The following is a 15,967-nucleotide window of genomic DNA, read 5'->3' as shown; positions in this document are numbered from 1 at the left end:
ATGTATTTGTGGGGACTGGTGACTTGTACTGTTTCAAAGACCAATTGCTTTGAATTTGAAAAGAAAAACAAATGGAGTGTTGTCACCAAAGTCCAACATGAAACACTATTACCCTCTAGTGGCAGAAAAAAATTACCTCAACACAAATCTAAGACTTAATGTATCGCACTCCTTTTAACTCCTTGTAACTGTTAACTGTAACTTTATGAAGTACTTTCCATAAAATTACGGTATCAATGATTGTAAAGATACAACCACATTTGTGTTTGGTCACCATATTTGTCCACTTTTTTGAATTAACAGAGTATGGGGAAAAAAAACGTGAAAAATACATTTTATTTTACATTTAGAACAGATATAACGTGTAATCAATTGATGATTAATCATGAGTTTCCTATGTAAATAATGTGATTATTTATCATTAAAGAATGTAATCGCCTGACCACCCTAATGTAGAAGTATATGCATATATGCGTGTGTGTGTGCGTGTATATGCAGTATGACGTGGGAATTTAATTAGTTGTACGTTGCATTAAAAAAAAGGCATTAAATTAGATTTGATGGTACATGCATGGTGATGCAGAAACCTTGACTATTATGTATTGGAGTGTGACGATATATCGATATCTCGATAAATCGTGATGCTTTGTCTCCCGATAGATTATCGATACGCCTACACAAGTATCGCAATTATTTGTAGTTAATATACAGCCAATATAACGGCTCCATTGTTCATGACTTATTGAGCAATAACTTGGCGGGCCACTAGGGGGAGCGCCTCATAAGAGTGGCGGGGAAATGGACGCAAGTCTTCAGGCGAAGAAGACTCATGAGCTTAGTTTTATATATCTTATATATATTTATATACTGTATTATATTATGTATTTATATTGTTTGCTTATTTATATTATGAATTATTATTTAAAATTATTATTATTATTATTATTTTATGATTGGTTTTATCGTGGATTTATTATCTGAGCACTATATCGATAATCGCGGTATAGTCATATCATGAGATAATCGTTATCATGAGCCTTGTGTCGCATATCGTATCGTGACGTACCCAGAGGTTCCCACCCCCAATATGTATATTATTGTTTTGTTTTTGTTTTTGTTTTTGTTTTTTTTGGTACCAAAACCCACTAAATGCTATACGTAACCCTAAGGCATGACCTCTATATGAGCAAAATTCCCACCTTGACTGTTCCAAGCTATATGTCCATATCACCATCACAAAAAAAAAATATATTATCAAACATGTAACTCTTCCGCAGTGATTCATTGGCATACCACTAGAGGGAGCCGGCGTAGCCCCCTTTTTGAAAAATGACTGATGTAAAAGGGGTGTGATGAAAAGCAGCCCCGAACGGATGCGCTTTGCTCACGGAGGCAAGAGAAAAGCGGCGCCTCTCAAGCGCCGCTTTGATCAAGCAAAGAGGAGGCCCAACGTCGGCTTAATCTCATCAAATTTATCGGGTAAACAGAGACCGCCGCGTTCAAAGGAGCCCGTCGCCGCGTCCCAGCGGGGACGGCGGGGGTCCGCAACATGTCTGCTTGCCGCGTCTCGGGAACAACACTCCACTTTTTTCTTTTTCCTTTTTTTTTTTTTGGCTGTTGTCAAGAATGGGATATCTTTTGACATCTAAATATGATGAGATGCCAGCCATAAACTATTCTACTACATTAATTCATGATAATAATAATGACAAGAATTCTGTAGCTGTTCATTGGGAAAACAAAATAAAATCATATAAAAAAAATTAAAGGAGATAAATTTGATTATATTAATGTAATAAAATACAATACTGCACCATACCAATAAAATAAAATAAAGAAAATAATAAAAAAGAATATAAAAAAAATAAATAAATACAGTGTTTTTTTAAATTTTTTAATCGGAAATAAAAAAAAAGAAGTTTGTTTTATTTTTAGATAAAAATAAAGCAAATGTAATTGAGTTCAAGTGAACTGAATTACTTTATTTAATTGAAATGAATATAATTCATTTAATTATTTATTTCATGATTTCAACTCACCACCCCAATGAGAGCAAGTGGTATAGAAATTAATGATAATAATAATGATAAGAATGCGTATATCATAGCTGTTTATTGGGAAAACAAAATAAAATAATCTAAAAAAAATTAAAGGAGATAAATTTGCTGATATAAATGTAATAAAATACCGAACCATACTAATTAAATAAAAAATAAATACTAAAAATAAATATAAATAAATAAATAAATACGTTTTTCATCAGAAATAAAAAAAAAAAATGTTTTTTAGATAAAAAGATAAACCAAATGTAATTGAGTTTAAGTTAACTGAATTACTTTATTTAAATGAAATGATTATAATTAATTTAATTATTTATTTAATGATTTCAACTCACCACCCCAATGAGAGCAAGTGGTATAGAAATTAATGATAATAATAATGACAACAATGAGTATATCATAGCTGTTTATTGGGAAAACAAAATAGAATAATCTAAAAAAATATTAAAGGAGATAAATTTGATGTTATAAATGTAATAAAATACAATACCGATCCATACTAATTAAATAAAAAAATAAATACTACAAATAAATGCAATTAATTTCATTATTTATTTAATTTAATTTCAACTCACCATCCCAATGAGAGCAAGTGTGATAGAAAAAATTATGTATTATTATGTATTATTATTTTACACTTTTTTTGTTTGTATTTAAAATTAAAGTACCACTGATTGTCAGTGTGTTGCAGAAAAATAGATAAAAATCACACAATTAATTTTACTCATACCAAGCTTGTGTTGAAAAAAATAAAATAAAATAAATAAACATTCTTGCAAAGCTATTAATTTTGTTGTGGTCTGCTTGCCTGCTCATTCCTCTTTTTGTCCAGCGGATGGCGACATTGCCTCAAGAATTTTCCCACGGTGAAAGGTTCATGTCAAGGACAATATTGGGCTCCATTTACCAAATTACTCTACCCCATTTTTTATTTTTTTATTTTTTTTTATGTCTGATCATAAAATACGTCCTCTTATTGCTTTGCTTGATCTCCCCTCTTTGTAAAACGGATGAGAAAATAATGTTACGTGAATGTCCTTGCGGGAAATAGTTTGCCTTCATTTAAATTCCGACACTCCTTCTATATTGACAACGCGTTTATTTGTTGAAGTATCAAAACGTCTTGCACAATCGTACCTTAACTTAAGGCTTCAGTTATGTTTTACATTTATTATAAATGTTTGACGGCTCTAAAACCCCCTCACCACTTTTCTCATCGAGGCATTTACATTTTGTCACATTTCTATCCTGTTCAAACCTTCATAATTTTTTATAAATAAGTACATTATTAAAAAAATAATAATAATGCAAAGTTGCACAGAAAAATCTGCAAAACACAGAAGCCGTGAAAAGTGAACCGCCATTATAGCGAGGGAATGCTGTATACAGAAAACTGAGCACATTTAATGCAGAGGGGTCTCTATATGATTGATTATCAAAATAATATTGTGAAATTAATTGATGAATACCTCATCATCCACTTCTTCTCAGAACTCACTTTCTGAGGACTCATGAGTCGAATGAAGAAAGTTGGCAAAATAATTTTAGAAAAAAAAACAAATGTAAAATTACATAGGCAGTGAGGTATTATTACTGTCGTTCATTGCAAAGAACTTTGATTCACAGTTGTTGTTTTTTTTTAAATATTATATTAACTTACGTTTATTAATTATACTTCAGTAATTGCAAAATGTTAAACTTTTATTTTTGCTAAATCCTCTGTGGCTCATTTGAGTGAAATTATATATATTTTTTATTTGTCATTTTTTTATATATTGAAAGGTAATTGTGAATAGATTTAACGAGATTTTACTATTAAATAAACAATGATGGACATTTACGACCACCCAAATAAATGAATAAATAAGTAAATAAATAAATAAATAAAAAATTAATTAATTACAAAATAAATCAATTAATTCCTAAATTTAACAAATTTAAAAAAAAAAAAAAAAAAAGAGTACAAAAGTACTGAAAATTAGCGCTGAGGACCGGTATTGATTCCCATGTACCGAGTATTGGAACAGTACCGGTTCAAATTCATCTAGTATCTGTAAAGTCAAGTTATCGCTGTACTTGATAATTTTCTAATTGTTTTGTTATTGTTTTTAAACATGTCCGTCCTGTACTGCCACCCAGTGGCCTCAAAAGGTGTCATTTGCCAAGCAAATGCTAAGAGTTTTTTTTTTTTCCCTTTCTACGTGTGGATCCGTGACTTTGTTGAAGGTTCATTGGTAGTCATTAACTCATTTGCTCCCAAAAACGTATAAATACGTACAATTTTATATGTTTTAAGTGTGCCAAAGACGTATTTATACTTAAAAAAAAAAAGTTTTTATGCTATAGCATACAGAAGGCTTTGATGCAGCCTCTCAACTGTAAACAACTGTTGAAGAAATGGTAGTTATTACACAAACGGCCAGCAGGTGGCAGCAGAGTATAAGAGATTAACCAGGGCCATGAAAAAAAGTTAATTTACTCACAATTCTAAATTGGTTTGTGAAAAAATGATTAAACTTAGCTATATTGTAATGCTAAACAGAAACGGATAGAAATAATTTTTTTTTCCCTAATGAAAGAAGAGAGTCTAATATTTCTTTTGGTAGGTTGCATGTTTTTATAGTGATAAAACACAATATTCTGTGGGCCTTTCAAAATAAAACAGCCGGGAGTGAAGGGGATTGCTTTCTTTGAAAATGGCTGCAAGTGAATGAGTTAAACACGACATGTTATTGACGGAGTGGGAAAATGGAGGCCGCCGATGGTCAAGGTATATGGCGTCTATTTTCCCCTCTCACAATGAGTCGTCGGAGACTTCATTGATCACGTCCAGTTCGCACCGCAGCCAAAGTCCGCCTTTGTGAGCGTGATACCATTTCATCCAGACGCTTCTTTACAATCCGCCGCACATGTTGTCTTAGTCGCATTGTGCCAGTTTATTATAAGATGGCCGCCCTGGCCGATGACCCCGCCCCCTCCCCACTCCCCACTCACTTACCTACTTCACTTCAATGAGGCCTCAGTCGCAATCGTACGCCTTCATTCTGCTCGCCGATCCCTTTTCCTCACTTCTCTTGTTTAGCGTTTCTGTCACGGTCAAGTGGGATCTGTGACTGCGCCTTTTCATTTGGAAATAAAAATAAAAAAAACAGATAGAATGCCGCCCAGGGAGGTAATTAATGCCTTTTCCAAAGCCCAACCTTGAAATGCGGAACACTTTATTTGCCAGATAGACGGATGAGGTGAATAGAATGTTCGCGCACATCTAGCCCCCCCCCCCAAATTTCGCTGTTTTCGTTTCTTTTTTTAACCTCAATCATTTCATTTGTGACCTTCTCGAAATAACTTCCGCTTTCAAACGGGCCCAACAACACGCAATCTGTGTTTAATGAACATCTACACATTTCCATCTACGCCCTTGTGCGTGAATGGTCGCAAACGAAAACTATCACCTGGATGTAGGTTGAATTCTTGCATAGAATTCGAGAGAAAGTGACACACTTGGTGTCATTATACGGCAGTAATTGCTATGTAAAGGGGCTAATGAATTGTCCCCTTTCACGCTGCCTGTAAATGATGGCAGCAAAGCCCAGTGTCACTTTTCTGAAAAAAAGTTTCTTTGAGGGAGGTGTTTATTTTCCAAAGTGGATGATGCACCTGGCCCTAACTTTTTGAGGAAAGAATGTGCAAAACGTTGCTACTGTATGCTACTTTACAGCATTATGGGTCATGTTCATTTGAGGGAGGTATTTATTTTTCTTATGTGGATAACGCAAGCTCAAAAAGTCATTGCAATACCCATCTTAACTGAGCTCTATATAAACTTTTTTTTTCGTAGATAGGAAATGGGAGGTGTTTATTTGAGTTAGATCTTTGTTATGATGACACACCCAGCTCAAACTAGTCAAAGCAAGTGAAAAATCGTTCAAAATTGCTGAGTTCTGTATAAAAAATGTTTTTCCCCAGATGCCTTTATTTGAGTCAGGTGTTTATTTTTCTTTAAGTGGTATTATTAGAGTGAAATGCAGTATGTCAATCGGTACTAGTTTGTTGTGTTGTAGCTAGGCAAGGACCATATGAAAGCAATTTTTTCCTAACAGAAATATACAGATGTTTATTTGAGGGAGACGTTTATTTGTGTTACGCGGCTGGCGATTTGAGGAAATGGCAAATAGCTTGCGTTGGTAAGTACTGTATTAAAAGCACAGAGGGCTCAAACCTCGGATGCGACCATTTTGCTGGATCTTTGCGTAAAAGGGGGGCGGCCATTTTGCTGGATCTTTGCGTAGAAGAGGCAGCTATTTTGTTGGATCTTTGCGTAAAAGAGGCGGCCATTTTGCTTAATCTTTGCGTAGAAGAGGCAGCCATTTTGTTGGATCTTTGCGTAAAAGGGGTGGCCATTTTGCTGGATCTTTGCGTAAAAGAGGTGGCCATTTTGTTGGATCTTTGCTTAAAAGACGCAACCATTTTGCAGGCTTTTTATGTAAAAGAGGCGGCCATTTTGATGGATCTTTGCACAAAAGAGGATCCAGCCGTTTTACTGGATCTTTGCGTAAAAGAGGCGACCATTTTGCTGGATCTTTAAGTAAAAGGGGGACGGCCATTTTGCTGTATCTTTGCGTAAAAGAGGTAGCCATTTTTGCTGGATCTTTGCGTTAAAGAGGGAGGCCATTTTGTAGGATCTTTGCGTAAAAGAGGCGGCTATTTTGCTGGATCTTTGCGTAAAAGAAGTGGCCATTTTGCAGGATGCTTGGGTAAAAGAGGCGGCCATTTTACAGGATCTTTGCGTAAAAGAGGCGGTCATTTTGCTGGATCTTTGCGTAGGCGGCCATTTTGCTGGATCTCAGCAGCAAATAGGCTGTGTTTTCTTGTTCTTCTGATTGGACCCTCATAGGGAATGAATTAACATTTTTGTGTGTTTTTCTTCATCCCTAAAATGACATGAATTATAACCAACTTTGCTGACCTCTCTACTATTTTTTTTCCCGTTTAGAGCACAACCCGCGTTTATTTAGTCCACACTCTCAAAGCCACTTTCTTGGGATGTTGGCGCGGCGTTCGGTGCTCATCCGCTGTTTAAGGCATGAATATTCACAGGCACTTTTTTAATTAGCGGTCAGGGACGAGTCAAGGTTGCAGAGACTTGACCGAAAAACGGAAAGTTTTGAATGTCATTTTTTTTTTTTTTTTTTTTTTGAAAGCTGAGATGTAGTCTCTGCACCATTACACACTCACATTGTTGTAATCCGTCATGAAGGCCTCTGGTTGTTTTGACCTCAGTCGTCGTCAAACATGACAGACCGACAAGAGTTGGCTGCTTTAAAACAACCCCCCTCCCCACCCCTCCCCGTCGCCTCACTTGTTCTAATTCGACTGAGGAGCCAAAGCAGATTGACTCGTTTCATGCTTCCCATCAGTGACACCAAAGTCTGAGCACTCGCGGCTCGCCATGAAAAAGCAGCGCGAGATTTAAGATGTAAACAAACGGATCTTGTTGTCGTACACTTCCGTCCTTTCCCTTTTTTTTTCGTGGATTTGTCGCGTCGGGTGCTCATCTTTAATAACACACAAGTTTGCGGATAAGCCCCCTTTTTTTACTCCACCCAGTCTCGTGCTGAATCCATTTATTTTTGTGGGATTTTATATTTGAATGACAAGCGGAGGGTCAAAAGCAGGGTTGGAGGACGGTGTCACGCAAACGACGACGGGGAACATTTTCCACATTGGAATTGACGTCAATGCTAATAAACTATAGCTAACTATACAGAACATCGCGCCTTTTCAAGGGACTCAAGGACTTTGAGCTGAGTAGCCTAGCGAATAATATGTAAATGAGTGCTTCCTCTTGACAAAAAATGTTGAAATCTGTACGCAAACATGAGCCTTAACTCATATACTGCGGTTCGGTTTATATTCAGCAACTGCAATTCTATTGTTTTGCTTGTTTCATAGTTTGAAGTCTCATTGCTTGACATGAAATTTGTGTATTTTGTGATTCAATAGCCGATAGTACAAAAGTTTATATAGGTTTTAGAACAAGTCGTATATTGTTAGCCTAATAGCATCATTGCCGATGGAGTTTTTCCACTTCCTGTTCCGGAAACACTATACTGGCAAAAATAAAAAATTGTTGTTGTTTTTGTTTTCTGAAAACATTCAAGTATGACTTAGCCGATAATGCTAATAGGCTCATAATATTTTCATGATATAAAATTATATATTTTTGAGAATTTTATTTTATTTTTTACAAAAGTGGTATTTGTTTTTACTATTTATTATTATTTTTTGCCTTTTTATTAATAATAGTAATTTATTTTGTTTTATTTGCTATTTACTTTTACTTTTTTTTTTTATTTAACAGGAAAAAAAATCAAAACCACAAATATTTTTCCTAATAAAAAAAAAAAGTGTATTTGTTGAGGAAAAAAGTTATTTCCCTGATTTTTTTTTCCAATGTAAAAGTGATTTTCTTTAACAAAAAGTTGTCAGATAAATTGAATTTAGAGGTAATCTCATTTTGAGACAATAAAAAGCAAGCACAGCATGAATTACGATTAGTGAAATTGATGATGTGGCCTTTTTGCGTGTTCTCTACAAATGAGGCGACTGAGAGCAGATTTTTATTTTTTTTATGTTTTGGTCACTTCCCAGCATGTCCTCTAATTTGTGTCTTTTCAACGCACCATCAGTCATGTTATCTCTTCACGCTAACACTTGTCTATATCACCCACAGCTTATTTTTTTTGTTTGTTTGTTTGTTAGCCTGCAAATCGTTCTCCTATCGCTTCTCTTTCGCGGCCCCTCTAAAGTCGCTCGCTAACAGCGATCAGTATAGCTTTCAGACGCTCGTCTGGCTTTGCAAAAAAAAAAAAAAAAGTCCCTCCCAGGGTCCCCTCGCTGTCCTCGGGGCTCGTGTGATTGAGTGACTTGCCGTGAGTGTGGAAGGAGGAGGGTGGAGTGGGGGGGATGGCGCAGATAATAAGGGAGGGAAACATAAAGACGTAGGGCGATGATATGATAACATCCCCCCCCACCCCCTCCTCACTTCTACCGCATCACTTTCTTCTTCGCCATCCTACCCCGGGTGTCTTCAGCCCGTCCCGCACAGCGCCGTAAACCAGAAGTGACATGTGACACCCGCTCCCCAGTGATGTGCTGACAAGCGGGTACTAGAATAGGTGACATTTTTTTTTTTTTGCCAAGACTGGCTTAAGTATGGGGGATTCATGAAGTATTAATGAAATATATTATGAATCCTTGGCTGCTCTCCATCTCTTCCTGTTTTTTTAAGGTGCTGGCATTTTGCTTTTTAATAACGGAACAAGATTAAAAACAAGAGGTCATGTATCGATTTTATACTTTGCTTTCGTTTTTGTTTTGTTTTTTAGCTGTATTTGTAGCGCTTATTAAATTAAATTTAAATATACACTTTTCCCCCTAATTATTTATAATTTTGTTAGCCTCATATTAGCAATGCCAACGTCATTTAGCTTCCTGTTACAATATATATATATATATATATATATATATATATATATATATATATATATATAAATGTGTTTTCTAAAAATATTTTTTTTTCTTGTTTGCTGAAAATTCAATATCAATATCATTAGCCTCAAAGCATAGTTACCCAAGTCATATTTGAACACTATCCGAAAATGTTTGATTATGACTAAAGAAACTCTCGTTTGCCTAATAGCATAGTTGTTAAATCATAGTTTCACATTTTTTGTAAACAAGTAAAAAACACTTTTTTTTTTTTTTTTTTTTTTTTATATTGATATTAGCTGTTGTGTTTTAATTTGTTGGTTTATTATTAATAAAAATAATTAAAACTATGTTAGTTGTGTTTTGTTTTTTTGTTTTTTTTTGTTTTTTGTATTTTTCCACAAATATTATAATATGAATTAGGCAACTGTCAACTGTTTATATTGATATTATAACATCACTGCTATGTGAAAAACACTTGTGTCCATTTTCTTTTTTTCAATTTTTTACACTTTTGGAACATCTGCAAAAACATAAAATGTAAAAAAAAAAAATAGTGTTTTTTTTGTTGTTGTTTTTTTTTGACATAGCAGCGACGATAAGCAGAAATTTGCAAGTTGTTTTTAAACTTGTTGGTTTACTATCAATAAAATACCAATGTCTTTACTAAAAGTGGTGCTCTTTGTTTTTGGAAAACTTGAAAATATGACTAAAGCAACTAAGTCTGCAATTTTTAGCAAGCACATTGGTATTTTTTTTTTTTTTTTTTTATTGACATCTTTAGCTTGATAGCATAATTGCCAAAGTCATTTTCAGCCATTACGTCATCACCAATGTGCTTGTTTAAAATGGTGTTATTTCTTATTAGCCCAACAAATGACTGAGGCAACTATGCTTTTAGACTAACAATTGAATCCTGCTTTTTTTGTACTATTGTTGCAAATTCCAAGACAAGACTGCCGGGAAAGTGCTTGGGTGGTTCTGGCGTGTGCATGTTGAAATGGTTGTACAAGTGGGGTGGGGTGGGGGTACTCGCGTGAGGTGGGCGGGGGGGTGTTCTCATCAGCATGTGAATGTGTCCCCCGCCATGTGAAATAACAAAGTAACACCTCAATATATAGCGATAATGATCTGGCTAAGTCCCCAATGTGCGGTCGCGTTGTATTCTTATGCTAATAAAGTCCGCCGTGGGCGAGCGACAATGGTCACGTTACAAGAAAAAGGCAAGATAGTCTCCGCCGAGTGTATGTCCACTGCGCGCACACACGGGCAGGCCGACTCGCCTTTTGTGTCTCGCTTTTGCTTTTTTTTTTTTTTTCATGACAGTTTTCAATTTTAGATAAGAGCCCGAGAACAGACATCAAACAAAAAAAATGAATCACAAATGGAGGTCAGAAGTGAGACTTTTTCAAGAAAGTCCATTCCACTGTAGTCTCTAGTGTATTTTTTCATATAAATACTTGTATATGTTCTAAAAAAAAAAGTGGTGTATTTTTGTAGATACAAAATGTTTTGAGGTAAAGATGTGCATATTCCTATTTGTGAAAAAAAAAAGTCTTAAAAATGGGTAGTATATTAATAGTTAGTCACACAAATCGAGAAAGAAATACATATATTGAAAAGGTGCTCTAATTTGGAGAAAATACATTTTTTTTATTTTTTTTTATTTATTAATTTATGTGTTCATTTTTTTTTAGAAGATGTATATTCTAGGACAAAAGCTGTATACCTTTCTCGGTGGGGGGGGGGTGTGTGAGGAAAAAAAAAAAGTAATATGAAAACAAGTTTCAAAGAGTTTTTTTTTTTGGGGGGGGGGGGGGGGGGCAAAGACATTATATGACATTTCTTTCCATAAGATGCAACGATGTTCTTCAGGAAAAAGTTACAGTCAAGTTAAATAGTAGTGATTGTTTTAGAAAAAGCAAACTTTTTTTGTTGTTGTATTTTTTGTATTTTAAGTATTTTTTGAAGGCCGAAAATTGTTTCTGAAAAGAAAAGTCGTAGTTCTTCTAAGTAAAACTTGTTTTTCAAACTAAAAAATATATTTTTTTTTAGGCAAAAACATTTTTTTCAAGTGAAATAGTAGTGATTTATTTTTAGGTGGAAAAAAAATGAACGTTGTATACTTTTAAGAACATAAAAAAAAAGTATGCTTTCAAGGAGAAAAAGTTGTACTGGTAATTTATTTTCCAGAAAGTATTATTTTCCAGATAATAATAATAATAATAATAATAATAATAATAATTATTATTATTATTATTATTATTACTATTTTATTTTTTTAGTTAAAAAGTAGTGATTGTGTAATAAAGAACAAAAGTCTTTTTTGTGGGGTTGGTAAGTTTTCAAGGAGAATTTTCTCTCATTTTACAAGAAAAAAAGTTTTTGAGTTAAATAGTGATTGTGTGGAGGTTTTTTTTTTTTTTTTTTTGTATTTTTGAGAAAAGTTGTATATTATTAACCAAGGTGATTTTTAACACGAATTATATTTTCATTATGAAAATGTCATTTATTTTCTCGAAATAAGTTTCTTTAAAAAAAAGTTTTAGAGAACAAAAGTGAACTTTTACCCAGAAACTAATTTAATAATTTTTCAGAAAAAAATTAAAATAGTAAATTATCGATTGAGAAAAACATCATGTGTGTATATATATATATATATATATATATATATATATATGTATGTATATATTTTTTTTTTTCGGAAGTCATACTTTTTTTTTTTTTTTTTAAAGAAAAATAATTTTGTGCTAATAATAAAAAGCACATACACACAGACAGACCAAATCATCCGCCTTTTGTGTCTACTTTTTTTTTTTTTTATGACAGTTTTCAATTTTAGATAAGAGCCCGAGAATAGACATCAAACAAAAAATGAATCACAAATGGAGGTCAGAAGTGAGCCAGCTTCCAAAGTGGAGGAACAGGTTAAAAGTGAAGGTATTTCTTCCCTTTTTTCCACAAAAAAAAGGGGTGTGGGGAGGAAATGTGTGTGTGCGTGAGTGTTGGGGGTGTGCGTTTTTTTTTTTTTTTTTTTTTGGGTGAACCTTCTGTAGGTAGCCACGGGCTAATGGGCCGCTTGGTTGCCGGGCTTGCCAGGTAGGCTGCATTCCCCCCCGTCAGGAAAATCCCTCCTCCACTTTGCAGTAATCTCACCTTTCTCTCTGGTGCTGACCCGGGGAGGCCCACTTTATTCCCCTAGAACCCCCTCCCCCTACCTCCCCCCCGACGGCTCTGCTTTATCGATTCCCTCCCGCGAAACGACGCTGTCTGCCCCCTCCAACAATCCTCCCGTCTTCCTCTCTCGCCTTTACACGTCCCTACCGCGCAACCGCAGCGAGGAGGCAGGGAAAAAAAAATGGGCCGCCTTTGATTTTTCATTAGACGCACCTCCATATTTTAATACAGGGTTTAAATGGAGTGCACCCCCCCCTCGGCCTCCTTCAATCAAAGCCCTCCTTCAATTTGCTCCCTTTTTTCGTCGTGTCGTCTCTCCTCGTCGCCGTCTTCGGGCCACTCGTTAGAGGCCTCAAATGACTCGACTGCTTGCTGCTATCACAGAGGTGCAAGCTTGAAAGCCCCCCCTCGGACCCCTCAGGGATGCTGTTTACGCCATCTTTGATAGATGTTGGTCATTTTAAGTGAAATGGATGCCTTTAAGTAAACGCAACTCCAAAAAAACAAAAAAAATAAAAGACTCCTCACCTCACTCTTTGCACGCTTGATGATTTTTATATTTTTATTTTTATTTTTTTGGGGCGACACACTTTTTGCTTTTTCATGGAAGGAGAACACAATGCAAGCGTGGAGTGGAAAGCCACCAAAGGCGCCAACCTGTGAGCTAATGAGAGGGGCCCCCATGCTGTTATCTGAGGCGCTCGGCTCCTCTTTTCTCCGCCGTCGTCGCCTTTCTCTCCGAAGGAGGCTCTCTTCTCTTTTTTTTTTTTCTCTTCGTTTTATTTTTCCGTGTACAGTAGCCCCTCGTGCGAGCGAAAGCGCGCGGCGCAGCGAAGCCGAGGAAGTCGACAAAGACGGAAATAAAACAAACGACACCCTCCTGTGCTTGCGAAAAAAAATATTCAAGCGTGTTTTTTTTGTGTGTTTTTTACTGTAATGCACTTCTTGCTTTCCACTCTGGCTGGTGAAGAGGAAACAAAAAGAAAGAAAATATTAGATTAAAGTAAAAAAAAAAAATTTTTTTTTTTTTTTTTTAGAAAGCTGTCAAATAATTCTATTGTTTAATCAGATTAATCACATTTTAGAATTTTGATTAATCACTTAATTAAAAAAGGCTTCTTATCAACATTTTTTGCCTGCCAAATTTGCATAATAATAAAAAAAAAATTACCCCAGTAGTTTGACATGAACAAATATTATGAATGCCATACGCAAACATTTATTTAAATGCTTTACTTTAATGCATGTCGTTATGTTTATTGCTCAAACACAACTTATGCTGCCTTTAACATAACCGTCCGCTGTCAAAAATCAAGGATTATCTGCGGTCAAAATTTATAGTGCCATTAATCTGTGTTAATACATAATTAATGTGATAATTTATATATATATATATATATATATATATATATATATATATATATATATATATATATATATAAGTTGTGTTTGAGCAATAAACATAACGACATGCATTAAAGTAAAGCATTTAAATAAATGTTTGCGTATGACATTCATAATATTTGTTCATGTCAAACTACTGGGGTAATTTTTTTTTCTTATTATATATATATATATATATATATATATATATATATATATATATATATATATTAGCTAAAGCCTCTACTCTCACTAAATTGATAAATTGTGCGATATTAAGAAAAAAAAAATTAGACAATTTTGTGAATTATAAGAAAACATTTTTTTTAGAAGCCTTATTTTCTGGAATAAAATGTTGGCGCAGTAGCATACACCAACGAAAGAAGTTTTGAGGAAAATCATTTTTGATATGCAAACTTTAAACATACAGACATAAAAAAAGTAAATTTTCACATAAAAGTCCCCTCTTAACACTACTTTGACAGCACAATTATTTTCTTATCGAGTCGTGTGTATACACAGTTATGAAAATTTTGGCTAATTTTGATAAATTGCACGATATTAAGAAAAAAAATTATACAATTTTGTGACAACACTATTATGTTCAATAAACAGGAAGTAAATATCTTGGGGGGAAAAGTGCAATAAAAATTTTTTTGAGAAAATAAAAAATTCAGATAAATTGTCAAAAAAAAGTTACACGTTTTTGATTGAATCGTGTATATAGTTATGAAAATGTATATTTTCCTTGTAAATGTTGGCTAATTTTGACGAATTGTGTGCTATTAAGAAAAAATGTATACACTTTTGTGAATTAAAAAAAAAAAAAAACCAGGAGAAGCCTTATTTTGTGGAATAAACCATTTTTATATGCAAACTTTAAACATAAAAACAGAAAAAAGGAAATTTTCCCATAATGGTCCCCTCTTAATTGGATATAGCCAAATACAATCTGAAGGTGTAACGTAGGATTATGATGAGCAGAGTTTTTTTTTTTTCCATTTGCCAACATTGGCCGCTCTCCTCCTCTTCCTCCTCCTCCTTTTCCTCCTCCTTCTCCTCCTCCTCCTCTTCCTCTTCCTCCTCCTCCTCCTCCTCCTCCTCTTCCTCCTCGTCCTCCTCATCCTCATCTCGGTCTTCCTCGGAAGCGAGGGAAGGTGCCACCTTGCAGCGACTCGGTTTAATTGCACTTCACGCTATGCCAGCAGCCATGTGCGGCTGGCCAAACAGAGCACGCAACTTCAGGGGCCCCTCATTACACTCTGCCCCTGGGTATTTTTTGTCATTTTTATATACACGCCTTTTATTCTCCCCCCCATCTAATGAACTGTTTACATTTTTCTCCCCAGCTTTGCTGGCACACACCATTATTTGCAATTGTCCTTGTGTCACTCGTGGCTGCGGGCAAAAGGCACAAAAGAAAACAGTTGGAGGGCCGTCAAATGGCCGCTTTGGAAATCATTCAAACATCCAAAAACGCTTTTTTTTTTCTCTTTTGTCTATTTGCAGGGAGATTTAAAAATGATACTAATGACAGTTTTTCACACAAAAGGAGACCGGTGTCACGAAACAAATGGAATGTACACGACATTATGCATTATTTTATTTTTTTTGTGCTAGATATGCCATCTATTGTTTGACACGGCAGCAAAAGGAAGACGTTCCCTAAAAATGTTTATTCTCAAAAATATACAACTATTCTGCCAGTGAATATTAACATTTTTGTCTGAAAATTATGACTGCAAAGCATTTTCGCGCGGTGGCGCTGCCAGAACCGGCACTGGCCCTGATTTAATAATAAATAATAATAATAAACAAACAAACAAAAACATAATCTCCACTCCCCAATATATAGA

At 34.9% G+C, this 15,967-nt stretch overlaps 1 protein-coding gene across 4 annotated transcripts in view; it reads left to right on the top strand.

The window, feature by feature from the left end:
- Positions 1 to 15,967, top strand: part of vti1a (vesicle transport through interaction with t-SNAREs 1A) — a 138,827-nt gene that overhangs the window by 5,746 nt on the left and 117,114 nt on the right. The window lies entirely within an intron of this gene.

Source organism: Festucalex cinctus, chromosome 17, assembly GCF_051991245.1.
Source record: "Festucalex cinctus isolate MCC-2025b chromosome 17, RoL_Fcin_1.0, whole genome shotgun sequence".
Classification (NCBI taxonomy): Eukaryota; Metazoa; Chordata; class Actinopteri; order Syngnathiformes; family Syngnathidae; genus Festucalex; species Festucalex cinctus.
This window is presented reverse-complemented; position numbering and strand designations above follow the sequence as displayed.